Source organism: Nothobranchius furzeri, chromosome 3 (genome assembly GCF_043380555.1).
Source record: "Nothobranchius furzeri strain GRZ-AD chromosome 3, NfurGRZ-RIMD1, whole genome shotgun sequence".
Lineage (NCBI taxonomy): Eukaryota > Metazoa > Chordata > Actinopteri > Cyprinodontiformes > Nothobranchiidae > Nothobranchius > Nothobranchius furzeri.
In genome coordinates this window covers 65345639-65368088 of record NC_091743.1, presented here as the reverse complement: position 1 = coordinate 65368088, position 22450 = coordinate 65345639, and the positions used below count along the sequence as shown (strand labels likewise).

The window sequence follows — 22450 nt, the reverse complement described above, 5'->3', positions numbered from 1 at the left end:
CAGTTGGATGTTTCTATGTGGTGTGGAAAAGTGTTTGACTCTTACAGATTCCGTCTGTGTTTGCGTTTTGGGCGAACTTGAAGCTACAATGGAAAATCTGCCAAACAAGCTAGCTTAAAAGTTGGTTTCATGCTTCTTAACATTCTAACATAGTATAGCTATGAATATATTGTGGAGAAAAAAAAAGGAATAAAAGAATGAAGAGGTTCTCTTACATTTGTCTAAAAACCTCAGCCAATGACACAACTCGGTACGAAACCAATGGTTGGACCTCACCGACCACCGCACTGCTGCACTTACCTGGGTCTCCCACTCACTGTGCGCTCATGCATTTTGTAACAGAACACCACTGGTGTGAGAGGTTCCCCGCACCATTTAGCAGAACACATCTTGATGATACCGTTATGGCAAGCCGAATGAGCATTTATTCAGATATCCGGATATCAGGCAAAATTGTCATGAACATGTAAGCAATTTCTGTCCACTGGTTAACTAGAGGGCCATGTTTGTGTCAACTAGTTAACTAGTGAGGGTCAAAATGTGCACACTAGTTAACTAGATACAGCAGACATGTGCACTAGTTAACTAGTGAACACATTTTGGCTTCACTAAATAACTAGTAAAGGCCAAAATGCGTACCAGTCAGCTAGCTGAAGGTATTTGTGTCTCACTAGTTAACTAGTGATGGTCAAAATGGGCACAGTAGTTAACTAGTGACAGCAGAAATGCGCACTAGTTAACTAGTGAATACATTTAGGCTTCACTAGTCAACTTGTTGACACAAAAACATCTTACTAGTTAACTAGTAAAGGCCAAAATGCATACCAGTCAGCTAGCTGAATATATTTGTGTCTCACTAGTTAACTAGTGAGGGTCAAAATGTGCACACTACTTAACTAGTGGGAGACAGACATGTGCACTAGTTAACTAGTGAACACATTTTGGTTTCACTAGTTAACTAGTTGACACAAAAAAATGGCTCACTAGTTGACTAGTAAAGGCCAAAATGCATACCAGTCAGCTAGCTGAAGGTATTTGTGTCTCACTAGTTAACTAGTGAGGGTCAAAATGTGCACACTAGTTAACTGGTGGGAGACAAAAATGTGTACAAGTTAACTAGTGAACATATTTTGTCTTCACTAGTTAACTAGATGGCACAAAAATGGCTTACTAGTTAACTAGAAAAGGCCAAAATGCATTCCAGTCAGCTAGTTGAAGGTTTTTGTGTCTCACTAGTTAACTAGTGACAGCCAAAATTGTCCACACCTTCACTAGTGAAGGCATAACTCCTAACTAGTTAGCTAGTTGGAGTAAGTCAATGCCACTAGTTAACTAGAGAACCCTAAATGGCTCACTAGTTGCTTAGTTTATGCATCCTTTGTCCAAACTAGTTAACTAGTGAGGGTCAATTGTGCACACTAGTTAACTATTGGGAGACAGACATGTGCAGTAGTTAACTAGTGAACACATTTTGGCTTCACTAGTTAACTAGTTGACACAAGAAATGGCTCACTAGTTAACTAGTAAAGGCCAAAATGCGTACCAGTCAGCTAGCTGAAGGTGTTTGTGTCTCACTAGTTAACTAGTGAGGGTCAAAATGTGCACACTAGTTAACTAGTGGGAGACAGAAATGTGTGCTATTTACCTAGTGAACATATTTTGGCTTCACTAGTTAACTAGATGACACAAAAATGGCTTACTAGTTAACTAGAAAAGGCCAAAATGCATACCAGTCAGCTAGTTGAAGGTTTTTGTGTCCCACTAGTTAACTAGTGACAGCCAAAAGTGTCCACACATTCACTAGTGAAGGCATAACTCCTAACTAGTTAACTAGTTGGAGTAAGTCAATGCCACTAGTTAACTAGAGAACCCTAAATGGCTCACTAGCTAGCTAGTTGCTGGTAGCAGGCTCACTAGTTAATTAGTTTATGCATCCTTTGTCCAAACTAGGTAACTAGTGAAGATATAAATGTATACTAGTAAACTAGTTCAAGCCTACATTCACACTAGTTAGCTAGTTCTGCAGAAAACTAATTAGGAGGTGGAGAATTTCTCAAATTGAGAATTTCTCTTGGCTCCCTATGTCCAAATAAAATATGACAACCAATCACAGCGCAGAATTTCACAAAATCCCACCCCAAACATTTGCATGTGGCACACAAGTTAACATGCTGGCCAAAGGAACCTCAGCTAGTGAACTAGTGGCTTAAGTGTGACACTTACATGTAAACTTGTGAAGGCAGAACTGCTCACTAGTTAACTAGTGAGGGTACAAATGCCCACTAGTTAACTAGTAAGGTGCAAAATAAGTGTCACTAGTTTACTAGTGGGCCCAAAAACGCCCATTAGTTAACTAGTGAGGTGCGGATATGCTCACTAGTTAACTAGTGGGGTGCAGATTTGCTCACTAGTTAACTAGTGTGCCCCAAAACACCCACTAGTTAACTAGTTAGGTGCAAAAAAATGTCACTAGTTAACATGTGATGTGCAGGTATTCTCACTAGTGGGCCCCAAAATGCCAACTAGTTAACTAGTGAGGTGTGGATTTGCTCACTAGTTAACTAGTGTGGTGCAGATATGCTCACTAGTTAAATAGTGGGCCCCCAAACACCAACTAGTTAACTAGTGAGGTGCAAATTTGCTCACTAGTTAACTAGTGAGGCGCAGATATGCTCACTAGTTAACTAGTGAAGTGTGGATATGCTCACTAGTTAACTAGTGAGGTGCGGATTTGCTCACTAGTTAACTAGTGGGCCCCAAAATGCCCACCAGTTAACTAGTGAGGGTGTTGCAGACCTTACTAGTTAACTAGTGGCATGCCTGTTTTGCTCACTAGTTAACTGGTTACACCTAAAAACACATACAAGCTGACCATTTTTGTCCACTAGTTAACTAGTGGAACAACTAAAGTCTCACTAGTTTGCATGTGTGGCAGTGCAGCAGCCCACTAGTTAACTAGTGCGCACAAGACGCACACTAGTTGCTGTTTTTGGAGCTATCTTGTTCACTTGTAATGCAAACATGTGCTCTTACTAGTTAACTTGTGACAAATTTACCTTCACTAGTTAACTAGTTGACATATTTGGCCTTTCTAGTTCACTTGTAATGGGACAGGATGGAGTCACTAGTTAACTAGTGAGCATATATGCATTATAATTTTCTCAGCAGCTTATAGAGGGCAAATTGAGCATTACATGTTAACTAGTGAACACAAAACACTGTCACTAGTTAACTTGCTGCAGAAAAGTGCCCCTAAAACTAGTAAACTAGTGGATTTTGAATAAATACACACTTGGCTGGCATTTTGTGTAACTAGTTAACTAGTTGGCAGTATTGCGGTTGCACTAGTTAACTAGTGAGCAATATCGGCCTTCACATGCAAATGAAGAAATGCGGAACAATGTTGTGATTGGTCCATTTAGGACTGAGAAACATAGAAAGTATGGTGGACTCCGTTCAGGCTGTTCTAAGAGAAAATTTGATAAACTAAGATTGTTTGAGCATAAAAATATGTTTTGACAACATTTGTAGAGAGAAAGTTGTGGTGTATTGCTGTAATCTTTGTTCAGTTAACGTGTACAGTCTTTAGTTTTTCAGTTATTAGTCTGAAAAAGCCTGCAGTCGGAAGGCAGCGGCAGACAGCATGTCTGTTTCTGTTGACAGGGAAGTGCAGAAACTCTGCAGAAATCTCTGTCGGATATATTGTTTTACATTTGTACGGAAGTGATAAGTTTAAAATACGGTAATAAAAAGGGCTCTATTTCACATTCATTGCTATAAAGTTGGCCAGCTCACATGTTGCTTCAAAGCTATGAATTTGCGATGGGGTTGTTGGGACTAAGAGCTAATGGTCTGGTGGTTTAAGTGTATGGCTGAGATGGTAAAGATTGCGGGTTAAAGCCCAGCTCACATATGTTAGTTTTGTGTTTCATTTAAAATTTTCCTTTTACAGAATTTTTGTATGCATGTCAATAAAAAAAAAAACACTTTAAACTGTGAAACACGTTAATCCGTAACGGATTAGTGGGCAGTGTTACTTCGTTCATCTTCATACTGCTCAACAGAAAAACACCGCAATCATTGATCAGTGTGCACAGCAGCTGATTAATTAATAGTGCTGCTGTGTGCGCTGAGGAGGGATGACGCTCGGCCAGAGAGGTAAATATGTGCCAAAATGCATATAGCTGTAGCTTGTGATATGAACACTTGTAGAATACAATTTGAGAACTTGAGTATCAGAAATCTGAAGTTACATGTCAAACTTATGCCTGAACACTTGTAGAATAACATTGGAGAACTTGAGCAACAAAAATCTGAAGTTGTATCTGAAACATCTCAGCGAGCAGAAATAAATCACACAGAAACTGAATTTCAAATTGCACTAAAACTCCAAACATCTGGCACCCTGTGTGAAAGAAATGTACTTCTGTGTCTGATTTTACCTGGAGAAAACTTTCACATAAACCTGTTCTGAATAAATGCTCAAGCGGCTGGCCAAATTGGGCAAAGTTAACAAGTGGGATTTTGACATACAGTAGTCAGCTAGTACCAATTTTTGTATCTTACTAGTTGACTAGTAAAAAATAAACGTGTTTAACTAGTTAACTAGTGGACATTGAATTGTCCACTAGTTAACATGTTGAGCAATACTAGTTAACTAGTATGATATGAAACATTTAAACTAGTTAACTAGAGAGCATTTGGGTCTTACTAGTTAACTAGTTGACATTTAGGCTGTCACTAGTTAACTAGTTGACACAAACATGGCTCACTAGTTAACTAGTGGACAGAAATGGCTTACATGTTCATGACAATTCTGCCTGATATCTGGATATCGGAATAAATGCTCATTCGGCTTGCCATATACCCCAGACTTTCTCAGGTCAGGAAAAATGTGAACTAAAACTAACTACATTTTAATAAAAAGGTCATACCAACAGTCAGACACAGTGGTGGTTGTGTGATGTTCTGGGCCTGCTTTGCTGCTCTGTTGTCCTGGCAGGGAATTGTTTTCCAACAATCTGCTTCTCTCAGATTATCTTTGTCAGAATTGTGCTTGCTGATCTTAAATGTTTAAATGTCACAAAACAGCAAAAGGTGAAGAAAAAATAAAGATAATCACAGCAGATCCAGATTTCTACCATAAAATTTCATTTTTTTCCTGGGGGTGGTCATGCTCAATGAAGTTCCTTCAACATTTCTTTGATGGAACCAGACTGCTTCTTCAGATTCCTTCTCTTGAGTCTCTTTTTCCTTCCATTTTCTAACCACGTGTGGGGTTTTTTCCCACACGGTAATGGTCTCACATTTACTTAGTGGAAAGACTTAATCTAGTTTCTAATCTTTTAATTTAGTTTTTTGATTGTTTGTTTGTTTTTAATTAGTTTCCAGAGGATATTTCATGCCTGACAGAGCAGCTGGAGACTTGAAATGCACCTAATCTGAGCGTTCCCTGATTGTATTGATTTTGCACTCCACCACTTGGAACCCCCTATTAATTTTTGATGTGCTTGTGTACTTAACAAACAAACTGGCGTCAGGTTTCATGATTGTGGCATACCTACCGCTGCCATCACTTATGGGTAACATAACTGATGTGTTTTTAACACTGAGGATAAAATAAAACCAGAAGCTGAGCAACAAACGCTGCCATAAGTAGAAATGTTGAATTTAATTTCTTATATCACCGCATTCCCACGTATTGGTCTGTATTTAATTTAGTACCTTCTAGAGTCCTAGGACCCCCCAAGGCACTTTACAACACAATAAGTCATTCACCCGTTCACACATACATTCACACCCAGGTGATGATGATCTACAATGTAGCCACAGCTGCCACGAATAACACTGATGGGCCGAGGCTGCCACTGGCACCACGTTAGCGGTGTTGACTGAGAAGGGCTCGAACCTGCAACCTTCCAATTACGGTGCAGACACTCAACTCCTCTGACACCTTCACTCCATGTTTGCATGAAGTGACGGTGTCCACTGAATATTTACAAAGATGTTGCTACAATTGGCTGAAATGCAAGAGTTTTTTTGTAGTAAAATGTCTCTTTACCATTCTGATATTTGCCCTACAAACACTGTATTGTAAAGATAATGCCCATACACACACATGCGCATGCACGCACGGACACACACAACTACAGAATTAGATAATTTTATTCTGATAACAGAGAACAAATTGTCTTATACACATTATTCTCCCTGGTGTTCAGCTGTGTGTGACAGATTAGCACATTTTTATTTTAATAATTTAGTTTATATTAGAACATCCAACACGGTTTGGCTGCTATAGATTTACAATAGTTAACTGATCTTTGTACTCATTTAGAGTGTTGTGTCATTTTTTTAGCACAAAAACAAAAGCATTCAGGGATCTTGTTTTGTGCGTTTCGGCCTTATTTAATCTCCATCATGTCATGAGATAAGCCGACCCCAGATACGACCACATCAGATGCCAGAAACAACCACTGATAAATACATCCAAGCAGTGGTTCCATCATAATTCAGAACACCTCTGAATTTTATGATGGTTTAAAAAAATGGCTTTAATTGGATAATTTTGGGACATAATTGTAATTTTTTGGTGTGGTCTCTTAATAATGGTGCATCCAAATAAAAATAAACAATCAAGCCATCTCTGTTCTAAAGACGTATGTAAAATTTTCCAGACAAGACATGGATCATGTATTGGTGGAACATTATAAAATAATTTTTTTCGGAAGTTCAGTGAAACTCATAATATCTGATTATAATTTGCTATTAATAATGAAGCTGAAACATTTGGACCTCCCACTTTTAAGGTCCACTGAAGGATTTTGAATCTGGGAAAGTGTCTAAAACACTCACGGAATGAGGAATTTTTATATTTTTGGGGCAAAAAAAAAAAAAACAGATTGTGTTTTCTAGAGTTAGTGGTGACTTCAGACAGCCAAATATTTTTAAAAGGCACATTTATCATCATCTTACACCTTTAAAGCCCAAGAAGATCCAGTAAATAAAGCTTTAGTGACAGCTCTTGTGAGAGAACGTTTATGTTTAAGCTGCCACTTTGAACCTAAAACAGATATGTTTTGCCTCCAGAAGCTACTGAGACTGTTAGTGCAGGCTGAGTTATTAACTGTGATAAGGACCAAGAGAGCAAACAGAGGGTAAGACCAAAGGAATGTCCTTTCAAGCCGATCTTCATCCCAGACTTCAAAAGAGCTGAAAAAGGCTGAACCAGAAACACATAGATCCAGACAACCATTTGTCTCCCAGAAAATGAAAACTGAAGGACCAACTTTCTTACACAGCGCACAAACTCAAAGCGTAGTTCAGGTAGAATTTCTTTCCCATCGTGTTGCAGAATCGGTCCCGTTAGTGCAGACATGTACCTTCTAACTAAACGAGACTGGTTTGTATCAGCTGCTGAGAACTCCTATATTTACTCTTGAACCTGGTCTGTAATCACTCTCTATTTTAGTGCTCAGTGAGGTTGTGACCCTTCAAACAGAAGCCGGTCGCTCTCGAGGTTAACTGCCTGCAAACTGTGGGAGAATGGCACCATATTAACAAGTAATAGCTTGTTAGGGTAATCCTCGGGCACATTTGAAAGTGTTTAACTCAGTTTTTCTTTTGTTCTTCAGCCTCTGTAGTTCACGGGAGAACACCTGGGCACAAGGTTAGCTCTGGGAAGGGAAACCTGGAGAGAGCGCTGTAATTGGGCTAATTCTCAGAGACCGTTTTAAGGTTCCTCCATCCTTTGTAGTCCCCTTCTGTCCCGCAGACAGGCCTGTCATGTCTTTAATGAGCTGACCAAAGACCTCGCTGTCCACCCACTTCTCCTCCGGCTGTCTTCAGGGTTGAGATCATTTAATGATCAGGCGATGCTACTGAGTTTGAACCTTCTATTTGCAGCTCTTCAACAACAGGCAGCTTCCACAGATTATGTTTCATTGGCAGATTTGTAAGAGACCTTTAACTTCCACATGTCAAGTTAGTGTGACATTCCTCTTTGTAGGTGGTCCTGCATGTTGGCATCTTTTAGTTTGGGGAAAATCTTTCGCACACACAGCCGGTTTGAGATGCAAAAATATAAATGATGCATGGTAATAAGACAAGTCTAGAACAATTAAGTGAAATATAAAGTAGGCATATTATGAATGTAAACAGTAACATGTTGAAGTATCCGGATTAGCTTAATATAAAGGTGCTGTAGTGCACTGATTGTCCAGCAGAATCACTGTTAGTGTGACCTCCTGGCAGCAACATTCAGTTCAGTGATGCTCTTGTATAAAAGCTGTTTATCAGCCTGGTGGTGTGTGTTTATTGCCCAGTATCATTTATCAGATGGAAGAAGTTAGAAGAGATGGTTAGCAGGGTGGGTTGAGTCCTTTCAGATGTTTGTGGTTTTTCGCAGGCAGCGAGTGGTGAAGATGTCATCCAGGGCAGGCAGGTGTGTGCTTGTTGTTTTCTCTGCAGTTTTGATGACTCTCTGCAGGGCCTTCCTGCCAGCTGCAGAGCTGCTGCTGTACCACACCAGGATGCTGTAGGTCAGGACACTCCCTATGGAGCAGTGATACCCCCACACCAGCAGTTTTTGTAGCAGGTTGATCTTCCTGAGATCCCCCAGGAAGTATAGTCGTTTTTCCTTCGTTATCAGACATTTGGTGTTGTGTCCATGGGAGGTCCTCTGATATGTTTGTGCCCAGGAACCTGAACTGTGTCACCCTCTCCACCTGCTCACCATTTATTGTGAGTGACTGGTGCTCCACATTTTTCTTTCTTGGGTCAATGATGATTTATTTGGTTTTGTTGGTGTTCAGGGTCCGGTTGTTAGCTGTACACCAGTCTGTCAGTTGCCTCACTTCTTCCCTGGATGCTGACTAATTTCCCTGGCTGATTAGGCCCACCATGTTTGTATCAGCAGCAACCTTAATGATAGCATTGGTGTTGTGGGTGAGCATACAGTCGTGTGTACAGGGGAGTACAAGAAGAGACTCAGCACGCAGCCTTGTGGGGTTCCTGTGCTGTGGCACAGAGTGGAAGAATGGTGGGGGCCTAACTTAACAGACTGTGGTCGGTTTCTTAGAAAGTCATGCATTCAGAGGTAGCAATCACCCATCTTGCCTCGTGACGGGGAATGCTGTTATTGGTTTAGCATCCAAGAAACAGCAAAGAAGGTCTTGGCTAGTAGAAGCTAAACATTAGCATTAGCATCTCCACCCCATGGCAGAAATCCTTCAGGCTTGTGTTTTTGTGGAGATAAAACATCAACGTTGCAGAGCGAAGGAAGTCAGTGGTGGAGTTGTATTGCTGTTAGCCAATCAGAGGTGAGATCTGAGAATAGCATGAATAATAATGAGTAAAACTCCAAACCCTGCCATTTTCTGCCCCCTCTTATCCAGCTAACTTCTACTTCCAGAAACAAGAGCACCATAGCATTTTTCAGAGAACAACTCACGAGGAATTTTTACTTACTTACTTGCTTACTGCAGGAAATTAATATTTATCATCAAATAAGGAGTCAGTTGTTACATATGTTTATTTTTAAAATTAAAGGTAAAAACATATAAATAAGAAAATAAAGTGTGTGTGTGTGTAATGTTTTAAAATAATAGACTTAAAAATATGCTTGAAATAAAAATAACTACCCCTTTATCTTTTTAAAATTCCACCCTGAAACATTTTTTTCTATTTATTTACCTCTCTGGATTCTTCTGCATCGAGTGGGTAACAAATTATTCTTTAACACTGATCTGCATGAAATCTGTTTCTTAGAAAATACATGGAGGGTTCAAGGATTTTATTAATGTGCTGATGCTGGTTTATTGAAGCCAATTAGACCCTTCAAAATGTTTCAGTGCTTCCACTGTGCAATACTAGTATCTGTCTCTTCCCAATCTTTTCTTTAAAATGTCATGGCATTTTAAAATGTTTCCACAAAGTAGTGTGTGATGGATGAGACGCTTGGGCCGTTTCTCCCCTGAGATGCTGCTGCTGGCGGAGAAGATGAGGTGTATCCCAGCAACCTCTGCTCCATAGGAAACCTGATGTCAAACTCTGATTATTCAGGAGAGCAAAACAGAAGGTGACAGCTCTGCCGCTAAATATAGTGCCTCTCATTTCTGTTTCTTTATACTTCTCTGCCTTGTCATCCTCCTCCTCCTGTGCCTTTACGCTACTCTTACCCTCTCTATCTGCCTCTTGATGAGAGGCAGCTGAACAAGGAGAGTACCCAGTATGCTGCCCACAGCAGGGGCAGCATTTTATCGCATGCAAAAGGGAAAAAAAATGGGAGTCGGGTGTTTAAACTGAATGTAGAAAGAAGCAATGAGTGGAAATCCGAGGGGTGAGAAAGATTTTACTTGCAGGCTCAAATAGCAGCAACATGAGATATTTTAGCCTAGTGAACTAGACCAAATTCTTGCTTTGCAAAGAATGGTCTAGGCATGCTCCATTGGAACCTCAGCAGCTCCTACCAGGACTCTGGCTAGCCAATCACAGCTCTCTAGAGGGGTTTCAAACACATAAAGAGCTGTGATTGGTCCATAATGGTGGACCAATCATAGTGCTCTATCTGCTTAGTGAACAAATCACAAAGCTTTATCTGCTTTGTGGGCCAATCAGGGCCCTCTATATGCCTGGTGGGTGGGATGATGCAACAGAGTGAAACAAGAGTATGTCACATTGATTGTCCAGTGGAATGCGGAGATCATTTGAAAGACAACGGTAGAACCCGCCCCACAACCGAGAGCCGTCAATGGAGCATGGCCAGACTAAATAATACATTTATTTAGTCTGGCTTGCCAGGCTAGAGATATTTTGCATCCGTGCCTTGAATATTAATATATCCATATAGGTATTGGACATGATACTCTTTTGTACATTTGTTCTGTGTGAAACATCATAATCTATTACTTTCTTCTTTTTATACACAGATCAGTTAACAGCTTCAAGATAAACAAAACTTTTTTTTTACTGTGCTGTGTATAACAAGAGCAAAGTAATGGTATGGGACACTCTTTGTCACAGCGGCTTAAGAAGTTATTGGCTTCCTGCTCTTTAAAGTGGGCAGTGTTATACAAAAGTCACCGTTTGCATTTTGTGTTGCCATGTGGGTCTCTACTGTCTCTATAAACTCTCCAAACAAAAAAAAAACCAGTCCATCCATTTAAGTCAGTGTTTGGTTTTAGGAATTATGTGTCTTAAACAAGCCGTTTCAAAAAGTCCCTGTCTGTGATGTCACAAATGGGGAAACAAGCTTAGAGCCACCTCTCACATGCAATAGAGAGCTGCTGCTGGAGGAGCAGCAACTCTACTCCAAGCCCCTCTTTGATTTCAGAGCTTCTTAGCATGTAGCAGCTTGAGTGGGGAATGGGTGGGTGTGGCCAGCTCCAGCTTTTTGTCTTAAAGTGACAGAGCCCTGAAACGACTTTTTCTGGAAGGTACTTATAATGTCAAAAATAAATTTGTAGATATGGCTTTACATGAGAGATAGCACAAAAACTTCTTAAACATTATAACTTTTAAAATCATAATATGTCCGCTTTAACATCACAAATGCATGTTGTTCTGATATGGACAAAATAACAGAAACATTTCCCTTTAATTATTTATCCACCTTATGTCAGGCGTGCTGGTGAGTGAGACGGAGGTGAGGATCCACATGCGGGTGAAGAAGGAGGCAGGCAGGCAGGAACATTAAAACAGGGATTTTAATCGGGAACACGCTAACATAGAAACAATGATCCAACAAGAGACACAGAACTGAAGGGGTTTAAATACAAGAGGGCTGGGACCTTGGGTGATTGGGGAACGAGAGGCAGGAGGGAGCAATTAACATGGACACAGGACTGAACAGAATGGGGAGACAGGACAGGGTGTGACACTTTACAAATCTATTGCTAATCAAATGACAAATTCAAATCCAACCAAATTTTTTAATTATGCCTTTCTTGCAGTAATACACCTTGCTTGTCACCTTGTTATGACAGAGTTGTAAGCTAAAATCAAATGCAATTTGTTATGACGAGACCTTGGGCTTAATGTTACGTGATGTTGCAAAATTATATTGTGTGCTGCATTCCTTTTAAGCACAGGAAACAGCTTTTTTATTGTCTATTTCAAATCTAAAGCATTTTAAAACAGTGTTTTATTAGTTATGACCTCAACTGTTGACATAGAGTCAGTTTTGCACATATTTTCTTGGTGATTTAATCTCTGAAGCCCTTTCCAGAGGTTGTATCTGAGTTGTTTTGCTGTAGGAGAATTTTAAATAGCACTTCCACTTCTGCTGATTTGAGGAGAAATCCTGAGCAGGAGCTGAGAGACAGCCACAGTGATGGAGATGTGTGTCTGTGAGTTTTAAGTGATGTGTGAGTGTGTTTGTGTGTTTCGGTCCCTGCTGTAGCCACTTTTTTAGATCGAAATGTGACAGACAGGATATAAATAGACGTGAGCTACAGCGGCACATCACGCCCATGTCTTCTCATTTTCTCGGGTTGAAGAAGCAGTAAAGTGTTTGCTGTGGTGTTTCTTCATTGTCTTCTTTTGCACCTTTCATCTCTTTTATTTTGGAAACCTGAATATTTGTGTTACTAAATGTGGTCGATTAATATGCAGAGTGTGATAAATGACATCAGCAGGAAGAATGAGATAAAGTAGACACAGAGTTCAACACTGTAGTGGGTTTCACCAGGGGTGGTTTGATAAAGATGTAAAGGGACAAGGAGTGTTTTATCATCCGTTTCAAGTCCATGTGGTTGAGGCTGCATTGTTTTTTTATAATGCACGTGTGTGTGTGTGTGTGTGTGTGTGTGTGTGTGTGTGTGTGTGTGTGTGTGTGTGTGTGTGTGTGTGTGTGTGTGTGTGTGTGTGTGTGTGTGTGTGTGTGTGTGTTCTCACATGCTTGCAGAGCTTCTTCTGCTGTTTGTGACTCTGCCTTGGTTTGGTTGCCATAGCAGCCTCTACCTGTCACTCCTCACAAACTGAATCAGGTTAAAATGATCGTCTCCACGGAGAGGAGGTGGGATGCAATCAGAGTCTCGTGCTTATTTCCCCAGATGTCTGCTGTCTTGTCTGCAGCAGGAAATCCTAAAGAAGCACCCGTTCTTTTTTTTTTAAGGCTTAACATAAATAAGTGTGAAACAATAGACTTTGATGAGGTTTGGTCTTCAATGTGGGGTGAAGCTTCACATCCGTGCAGACGCTCCAGCTAACTGGAATTGACCTCCAGATGTGGCTGAAGTGTGGGAGTCCTGGACGGCGGGGGTGGGGATTTGGTCTCAGCACTTAAATTAAGGAGACAGCAGGTCAAGGGCACCTTTCCAGTTGTTTACCTTTGGCATCTATCATTCGTTTTCATACATCTGTCAGTGTTTGTATCCTGTTACCACGGTGCCGATGACCTCACCGTTTTGGGTCGGTGTGTTTCTCAGGATGCGTTCTGTCAGCTGTGGGCACTCAGGTCTGGAAATATTTGGAGAAGTTAGAATAATGAAAAAAAAAAACATTTCGACAGTGAAGATCAGGTACACAGGATGTTTATCTCTAAGGATATTTTGCATTTTAACACACTGTTGCATGAAGACACCGTCTGTTTTGAATTATTTTCCCAGTCACACTTGTATGATAAATGCTGAATATTAGACTTAGTTGTTTCTACTCTGTGCACTGCAAATATATGTGACGTTAACATTGTGCGTTAAATGACAGCATCTTTTCTTCAATTCAGCATTAGCCATTATTTTTACTTTAGTCAGTTCTGTTTTCTTTATGCTCATTAATTTCTCATTACTCCACCATCACACCAAGTCTTAAACATAAGCAGATTTTGGGTTTGAATTCAATATTATAAAGCATTTTTCACGCCAGCAATGTCAGATATTTTAAAAGTATGTTTTACCTGCAATTTATTCTTTTTAAAAGGAACAAATTATACAAAACCCACTTTTTGCATCACTTTGTGATGCCATGTGGGTCTCTACTGCCTCTATAAACACATTAAACATAAAAAAGAATACATCCATCCCTTTTCTGTTATTTTAGTTTTAGGAATAATGAGCCTAAAATGAGCCATTTCAAAAAGTCCCCATTTTTATGTCACAAATGAAGAAATTTGCAAACACCAACTCCTACCTCTCCAGGTTATAGGAGCAAAGATTCTACACTGAACCCCTCACAGTTAAAGCTTCTCAATAGCAGCATTAGCGGGGGCGTGGTCAGCTCCAGCTTTTTTTCTTAAAGGGAGAATAGGCTGTTTTGGTTTTAGCACCCCCTAGTGTCCATTTAGTAGAACCGAAAGCAAAACTTTTCTCCTTGCTGTGTGTTTGTCTTTTTAACACCTTAATCTAACAGCTAAAACTTCTCCCGGCCTTCATTAGTGTCCACAGGAGTGATTCATCACTAAATTAAACAAATCAGCTGTGTTTGTGATCTAAAACATGCTGGAAGCAGACTGCAGCATCAGGTATCTCAGCTCAGTCCAACAGACAGAAGTTGCTAATGCAGTATTCTGGCCACAGGGGGTGGCGGAGGTCTGAGATGCATTTCATTAATCCTGTAAAGGATCATTTTAGCTCAAGAAAATGATTTTAAATTTTGAAAAAGTTGACAGTATCCCTTTAAAGTTACAGAGCCCTGAATCGGCTCATTCTGGAAGGTACTGAAACTGAAAAAAAACCTTCTGAAACCACTTTATGTGTGAGGGATTTTATGCAAAAACTTCTAAAACAATTTATTTTTAACCAGTCATAGGACTATTGTATCTTCTTTTCTTAGTAAGTCACACGTCTTCTTTAAAATAAGTTGAATTTCACTTTTTGGATACAGATGCACTCAGCAAAAAATAAATAAATAAATAAAAACTTTGTATAGTTGAAACAGAAATTACATTAATACCTAAGTTTTGCATGAGTCTTGTGAACTTTTTATGCTTCTGCTCAGACATGTAGGAGATGTAGAGAAATAGCCAGAGTCAGACGGTGGCTGGTGGAGAAATAAGGACTATCTGGAAGATGAGCTGAGAGGAAGAAAATGTGAGGGGAGCAGCGGTGCAGAATCAGACGGCGCTCTGAGAGCGCTAATGGACTTACAGGGCATCAGTGTCAGGTTTGCTATCTCAGCCAGAGCACAGATAAGTGGAAGGAGTTGAGAAAGAAAAGGAGCAGGGGAGCGTGGGTGCACAAAGGCATACTCAGGACAAATTGTGTGTCTGCTTCCCATTAGCTGTGCGTGAAGGTTGGAGGAGATGGTTTACTTCAGCTGGTGACTGCTCAGACAGCCTCCACAGGTCAGCTCGGTGCCAGCGCCTCAACAATAACCTTAAGCTACAAAGTTTGTTATTAGTCAATCCACTGACTTTATTCACACTTGCATCCAGCCACATGGACTCTTTCTCTGCTTGAGGTCTATTTGTAAATTGGCACTGGATGGCATTTTGTCCTTATGCCCAGATGTAAACAGTTTTCTCTGAGTGTTAAAGTGATCACCGTCCAGCGCTCTGCCAGTTTAGCTTTGCTTCATGGGATCTCACCCATTGCAGTCTGTCAGGGTTATTCAGGAGCTGGATATCAGGTTTTGAAAGCATTTATGTGTGCATGTGTTGGGTAAGGACCCAGTATTTGTGTGTGACAGACATAAATCCATGGCTGACCCTGAACTGGATTTTTGTGGGAGGCTACAGCGATGGTGTCTCTTGTTGGTCCTAGAATTCCTCACTTCTGCACGCCTCCCAACAGAGCTGCAGTTCATCATTTTGCCTGTCACCCTGTCCCACCTAGCTCTACACTCTCTCTCTCTGCATAAAGAAAACACTGATGAAAACTGAGCCTCTGTCAGATGCTAACCTGATTACAGGTTTGAAATGTCAATGCTCAGCAAGAACCAGAGTCTTCCTTGTCAGACGTGTATTTCCTTTAATCGCTGCGGCCTCAGCCGTGCAACTTTGAGGGCCAGGAACTCTGAGTGAGAATGAGCCTAGAAAACCGGAACTCCCCTTGTCCTGGAAAGACAACATAGGAAAATTTGGGAAGGGCAGCACGAGCTTCCAAACGTTGTTTCTAGGTTGGTACGTTGTTCCTGAGACGAGACGGCCTCTTAGTTCGAATCTTTGTGGAGGTAGCATTGACTGGATGCCAAGATCTTTTCTCCAAGCCAGCCCCTTTGCCTCTAAGCTTTGTTAGTCGACCACGTTCTCAGGAACCTTCTCTAGGTGTCCTTAATGGTATGTTGGTGTTTGTGCCATATGTTTGTCTCTGTGTTCCTGCATATATGAATGAGAAATGGGAGTAAGGACCTCCTATGTTGCTGTTGTTATTGTTGTTGTTGTTGTTTGTGTCGACGCCTCTCTCATCCCTGTGAATGGACTGCTTGGACTCAATAGGAATTGTGTGGGTCGACTCCATCATTCATGTCCCCGGGGAAGCGGAGGGGGAGTGGAGCTCAACTTTGGCACGGCGTTTATTTGCAGGGCATCTCTGCTTGTCCTCTTCCTCTCCCTCAGTTCGCTCTCTATCCATCCCTCATCATTTGTGTCTCTTCTATCCTTCTTTTGGAGCGAAACAGTCATCAGTCTTCCTGTGATCGCGGGCATTCGTGTTCTGCTAGATTTCGTTTCAGATGAAGCAGTGCTCCTCTGGATGCCGGGCTTCGCCGCACCACAGACAGCCTTTCTTTGGACTTCCTGGCATGAAGGCAAAACTTTTTTGTCTCCGTACTCCACTTTTAACGTGAGGAAGCACAAAACCCTGTTCTTCACTCAGAAGATCTCCAGTGTAATCACATTAAGAAAGAATAAGATGATTGGAATTCATTAATGGTCAGATTATGTTGGTGTCACTGACAAACAGGATTGGTGCACAGTGTGAAATTCACCTTTTCTATGCCATTGCTGGATTACGGCGCCCTACCGAGCCATCTGTGCAGGATTAATTAGTCACAAATCATTCCAACTCACAAAAAACTGGAGTGAGTTCATTTATCTCAGCCTTGACATTGTGTGCTTTGTGTTTTAACTGAATGCGTGTGTGTTGTTGTGTAATCAACATGCACAGATTCATAGATCCTCACAAATAGTCTTCTTCGGCTCAGTTGTTTTTAAATAATGACTAGTTTAAATGCTAAACCTCTAAATGTGCAAATTTGTTGTCGATTTTTTAATCTGTGATATTTAATTAGTGTGAAACTTTTGACTGCATTAGTTTTAAAAAGCTTTGTTGCTACGTTTTCTTTCATCCAAGACGCGATTTTGCTCGACCATCAAACAGATTTCCTGTCAGCTCTTTGCTCGTTTGTGACAAAGTTGCAGATGACTCACACAAGCTTTTTGGGTGATTTTAACCAGACTACTGGAAATGCAACAGAGAAGAATACAATAAGTAAATCCAAAGCATAAAGAATAACATGTCTGCTGTTCAGATGAATAAAAACCAGATAACAAAGATAAGAAAAGAGGGAGGGTGAGAAGCTGCTTTCAGAGACAAATATCTTTCCATTTCTGGTGTAGAGCTATGTGAATTTGGATGCCTTACCAGTGCTGAGTGGATGGTTAAGCATTGATTTATGACTAGATACGACTGATGATAAGAGGGTTTTAAGTCTGACCAAGATTCCTCTCTAAATTTTGCCTCTTTCAAACTGAGAAAAGTCTTACCTTCTTCTGTTCTTTAACACATCAGTCACAAACTTGGCTCATCCAGCTGATTCTGTTAGACTTTTCTGAGAGGGATTTATGAGAATGCTGCGCAGTGGCACAGTGGCTAGAGCTGTTGCCTTGTAGCAAGAAGGTCCTGGGTTCGCTTCCCGGCCTGGGGTCTTTCTGCATGGAGTTTGCATGTTCTCCCTGTGCATGCGTGGGTTCTCTTCGGGTACTCCGGCTTCCTCCCACAGTCCAAAAACATGACTGTTAGGTTGATTAGTCTGTCTAAATTGTCCTTAGGTGTGTGTGTGCATGATTGTTTGTCCTGTGTGTCTCTGTGTTGCCCTGTGATGGACTTGCAACCTCTCCAGGGTGTACCCCACCTGATTGCCCGTTGACCGCTGGAGATAGGCACCAGCCCCCCACCCCCTGCGACCCTGCGTGGACAAAGCGGGTTCAGAAGATGGATGGATGGATTTATGAGAGTAATCTTAGTGGTCAGAATATTTTTATGTTGTGTGATTTTTAGTCACGAGCTTTGGGTAGTGACCGAAAGAATGAGATCGCGGATAGAAGCGGCCAGGTGGCTGCAGGGTGTCTGGGCTCTCCCTTAGAGATAGGGTGAGAAGCTTGGTCATCCGGGAGGGGCTCAGAGTAGACCCACTGCTCCTCCAAATCGAAAGGAGCCAGTTGAGGTGGCTTGGGCATCTGGTTAAGATGCCTCTCTGGTGAGGTTTACCAGGCGTGTCCTACTGGAAGGAGATCTAAAGGAAGACCCAAAATTTGCTGGAAGGACAATGTCTCTCGGCTGACCAGGGAACGCCTTGGGATTCCCCTGGAGGAGCTGGCCCAAGTTGCTGGGGAGACGGAAGTCTGAGCCTCTCTGCTTAGGCTGCTGTTCCTGCAACCTTACCCCACATCACATTCTCACACCCTAAGCATCGGAAACAAACACTTGGTCAGCCACCCTCCACGTCAGACTCCAGACGCTAAAAGTGCCCTTTTTCGTTACTTATGTGCGAAAAGGGGTTTTTCCCTTTTGTAACTGCAGATCCCAATGCAGCGTAAAACTGACGTGATGAGATATCCGCTGATGCGCCACCGAACCAGCTCATTTAACTGCACCTAAACCTTAACGTTTCACTATTTATTACCTTCCCCTCTCCCTCATCCTAACCTTAACCCTCTTGCTACCTAAAACGTTACTCTCACTGTGATCAAGCGTCTGTTTCCCATGCATTCTGACTCTGACAGTCAGAGACTGACTGTCAATTTTCGTATTTGCCGCCCAAGGGGAACGTTAGAACATACCATCTGGCGAGGGGAGGTCACAAATACCCTCTACTTTTAACCTCCACCGTGGTAGTTGAAACCTCCCCCTCGCCTTGGCTCGGTCCAAACTCGACCAATGACGAGGCAGCTCTCGCCGTTCACTTCATAGAGCTGGCTTTTAGAGCGATCGACACATCAATAACGTATTCGCTAACAAGATGGTTAAGGTTAAGATAAGGGTGAGGGGAAGGTTAAATAAGAGGATAAGGTTAAGGTGAGGTACAATGAGCTTGTTTGGTGCCCTGGCTGCGGACATCCCATCGCATCAGTTTTACGCTGCATTGGGATCTGCAGTCAAATAATGGAAAAACCCCTTTTCACACATAAGTAACGAAAAAGGGCACTTTTGGCGTCAGGGGTCTGACGTGGAGGGTGGCTGACCAAGCGTTTGTTTTTGACGCGCTGGAAGTGTGAATGTGTTGTACCCCGGGTTTGTTGTTAACTGTTTGGAAGATTTGTTTACTTTAATATTAATTTGTTTTACAGATTAGACTGGATTAGGCAGAACATTAATGGGATCGCTAAAATAGTCAAAACTGCAGAGTTTTTTCCTACGGGCGATGGTGGCAGAGGAGTGCTCTCTCAGAGGATCGTAGGTTTGAGCCTCTTCTTTCTCATGCCTTGCACGCTGGTGGTGGTCGGAGGGATCATTGTGCTCTGTGGTTGACAGCCATCGCTTCCGTCAGTGTACTCCAGGGCAGCTATGACTATATTGTAGCTCATCACCACTGTGTGAACGTGTGTGCTTGGATAAAAGACTATTGTGTTGTAATGCACCTTGGGGAGCTGTAGAAACCTAGAAAGGGCTATGTCAAATACAGACCATTTACCATTTATAATGATAAATGTCTGAACATCAGTACCTTCTGCTCATTTTCTGACTAGGGTGCCACAACTGCTGTGCATTTTGGATGTGACAGATCACATGCCACAGGCCTTAAAATGGTTTGTTTAAGTCCGCCATGTTGTCATCTAATATCATTTTAACTTTCAGTCTTTTCACTCCGTTCTACAAAGTCTCCCCATCAATGTCAGAATCTGATATGAGAAACATGCCAATATGATTTTGACTCTACTGCAGCTAATCCCATCTTCTCTTGGGTAGCAGACGTCCTTTGCATGTTGACCTTTATAGTCTCGAGTGAAACAAAGGTCACGGGGTCACGGAGTAGGATGTCCCAGCTGTCGGTCAAAAACAAGAGACGCCAAATTAACAGGCAGTTGTGTTTGAAAAGGTAAGGGTGAGTGCATCTGTCATTCTGAAAAGTTTTCCAACAGGATTACACAGACAGACAGTAATCTATAGGTCTGTCACTCAGCCTGACCACGGGTTGGCTTCAGTTTAATTGCAGGGTGTGGATTAGAGAGTGGGGCCCAGTTTTTGCAGACAATTCCCATTACCCATTAAAGATGCAATGGCTGCCAACAGGTTTCATCTTGAATGGCAAATGCTTGCCTTTAGGAATGTAAATGATTGTATTCAGCTTGTAATTTTTTTCAACAAAGGGGTTTTGTGTTTTAAAGCATTTGGCCCAGTCATGTTTAAAACGTGCTGGGTTCCTCACACATTTAAAGCTGGAGTTTAAATGTTTAAATTTGCTCTTGGAGATTTGATATTTACTTTATTCTGCAACTGTATGTTATAAGGCGTCCTCTGGAATCAAAATAGAAACCTATAGATGGTAAAATGTCATGAACAGCAATGTAATTTGGCATTTGATTATCACAAAATGTGTTTACAGATGTCTCCACACCCTACTGTTTGCATAACAGTAGTATTCCCACTTCCTTCCTTCCATCCACCCCTCCCCCTCTTCTGTTTCAGTCTCATCATCTTAGTTTCCCCTAAATTCCCCTACGGCCACGTCTGTCTCACAGTTACATAGACAAAATGATTACCCTTGACTTACGGTCATCATCCCGCACTTCCTGCTTATGCTAAGCAGACAGAAAGTCAGACAGCAGATGCGAAAGTTAACATAAATGTTCAGCTTTCACTCAGTCAGCTGGTTTTTCACCAGGCAGCAGTTTTACTTTGTTTTTCTTTCTTTTTTTATGGTTCTCAGCAGAATGTCCTGATGATTTTTATTAAATCTTTCAATCAAATCCTCTTGTCTGGATTAAGCTCCTGGGATGTTTGCAGATTTTTCAAAGTAAAGCTCCAGATGACAAACAGTATGAGCTTGGTGAACCAGTGGGATTTATCATATTTCTTTATAGATTTATGTGATCAAGAATACCTCAAAAGCCAAGATATTAGAAGATAAATTAACTATTTATTCAAGTCCTTAACTTGAAATATTTTCTTAGGATTGTTTCTGACTACCCTAGTATTACTTAGAATAACTTGTCAGGAAAAATCAGCATGTGTTTGTTTGAAATGGCTCAACAAAAGTAAACATTTAGCTGATTAGCTTGCTTTTCTTTGTTAAGTTTGTTATTGCAGAGCTTAAAAGCCTAGATTTTCTTCCGAGTTCAATTACCGTCAGGGTCATCCAGGGGGAGTTGATCCCATATTGATCTGTTGATTGGCCAGTATCCCATTCTACAACAGTGGAATGGGTTACTGGAGGAATGTTATGATTGATTAATTTTGCAGATGAAGAATGTCCCTGGAGAAAAATCTTGACCTTCATGTAAGTGTAAATTGGCAAAATGTCTGCTGGACCAAACCTTTATATTTCATTGGCTATCACTGTATTTGAGCTTTTAACATTTACCGTAATGACCATTTTGTTAGCAGTTTAACAAACTATGGATTTCTTTAGGAGCATGATGTCACGTTTAATTCATGCATAAGGGACAACGTCAAAACCCATGCACAAAAGCTAACTAGTTTCTAAGCTGCAACCTGCTTGCTGCAGGGCAACAGCAGGCTGTCCTTTTCAAATTTGGAGATGAATTTATTGTAGTTTTCATAAATATGTTCTTTTAATAAATGCATTTTAGTGAATGTAAAAAAGTTGTACTTGTTTTGAATAATGAAAAAAGCCTTTGCAAAATTGTGTGTTTACCTGAAAAACACAAATATGATATTTGTTGCTGTGCAATATTTCATATTTTAAAGCGACGTGCCAGCTGATTTGAGAGTTTATTTTTCTTTAGTTTGTTTTGACCAGTCCTCACAAGCCTTAGACATTGCTGGTTGTCAACAATTAAATTGTGATTTGTCCCTTTGGACTTTTTGATGCACGGGTTGGCTGTAACGTATTTGATTGGGATTTGACCCCAGGACTTCTTGCAAAGCTTTATAAAAAGCTATACATGTGGCTGATGAATTCCAGCCTCTACTGTAGTCCTAAACCAAAAGCCTAAATAAAATAATGGAGATTGCCAGTAACTTTCAAAGTGGACTAGCTAATGGCAGAAAAACAATTAACAAAAAAGACTTCCAGTAAGCTCTGAAAGAAGAGTTAAAGTAACAATAGATCGTTTTTTAAACTTTAAGCTAGAGCTTTAACATTGATCTCAGTTATTGTTGAGTTAGAAACT

At 41.1% G+C, this 22450-nt stretch overlaps 1 protein-coding gene across 3 annotated transcripts in view; it reads left to right on the top strand.

The window, feature by feature from the left end:
* The window catches only part of sema3fa (sema domain, immunoglobulin domain (Ig), short basic domain, secreted, (semaphorin) 3Fa), a 62826-nt gene that overhangs the window by 2398 nt on the left and 37978 nt on the right, over nt 1-22450 (top strand). The gene's annotated exons all lie outside the window — the stretch shown is intronic.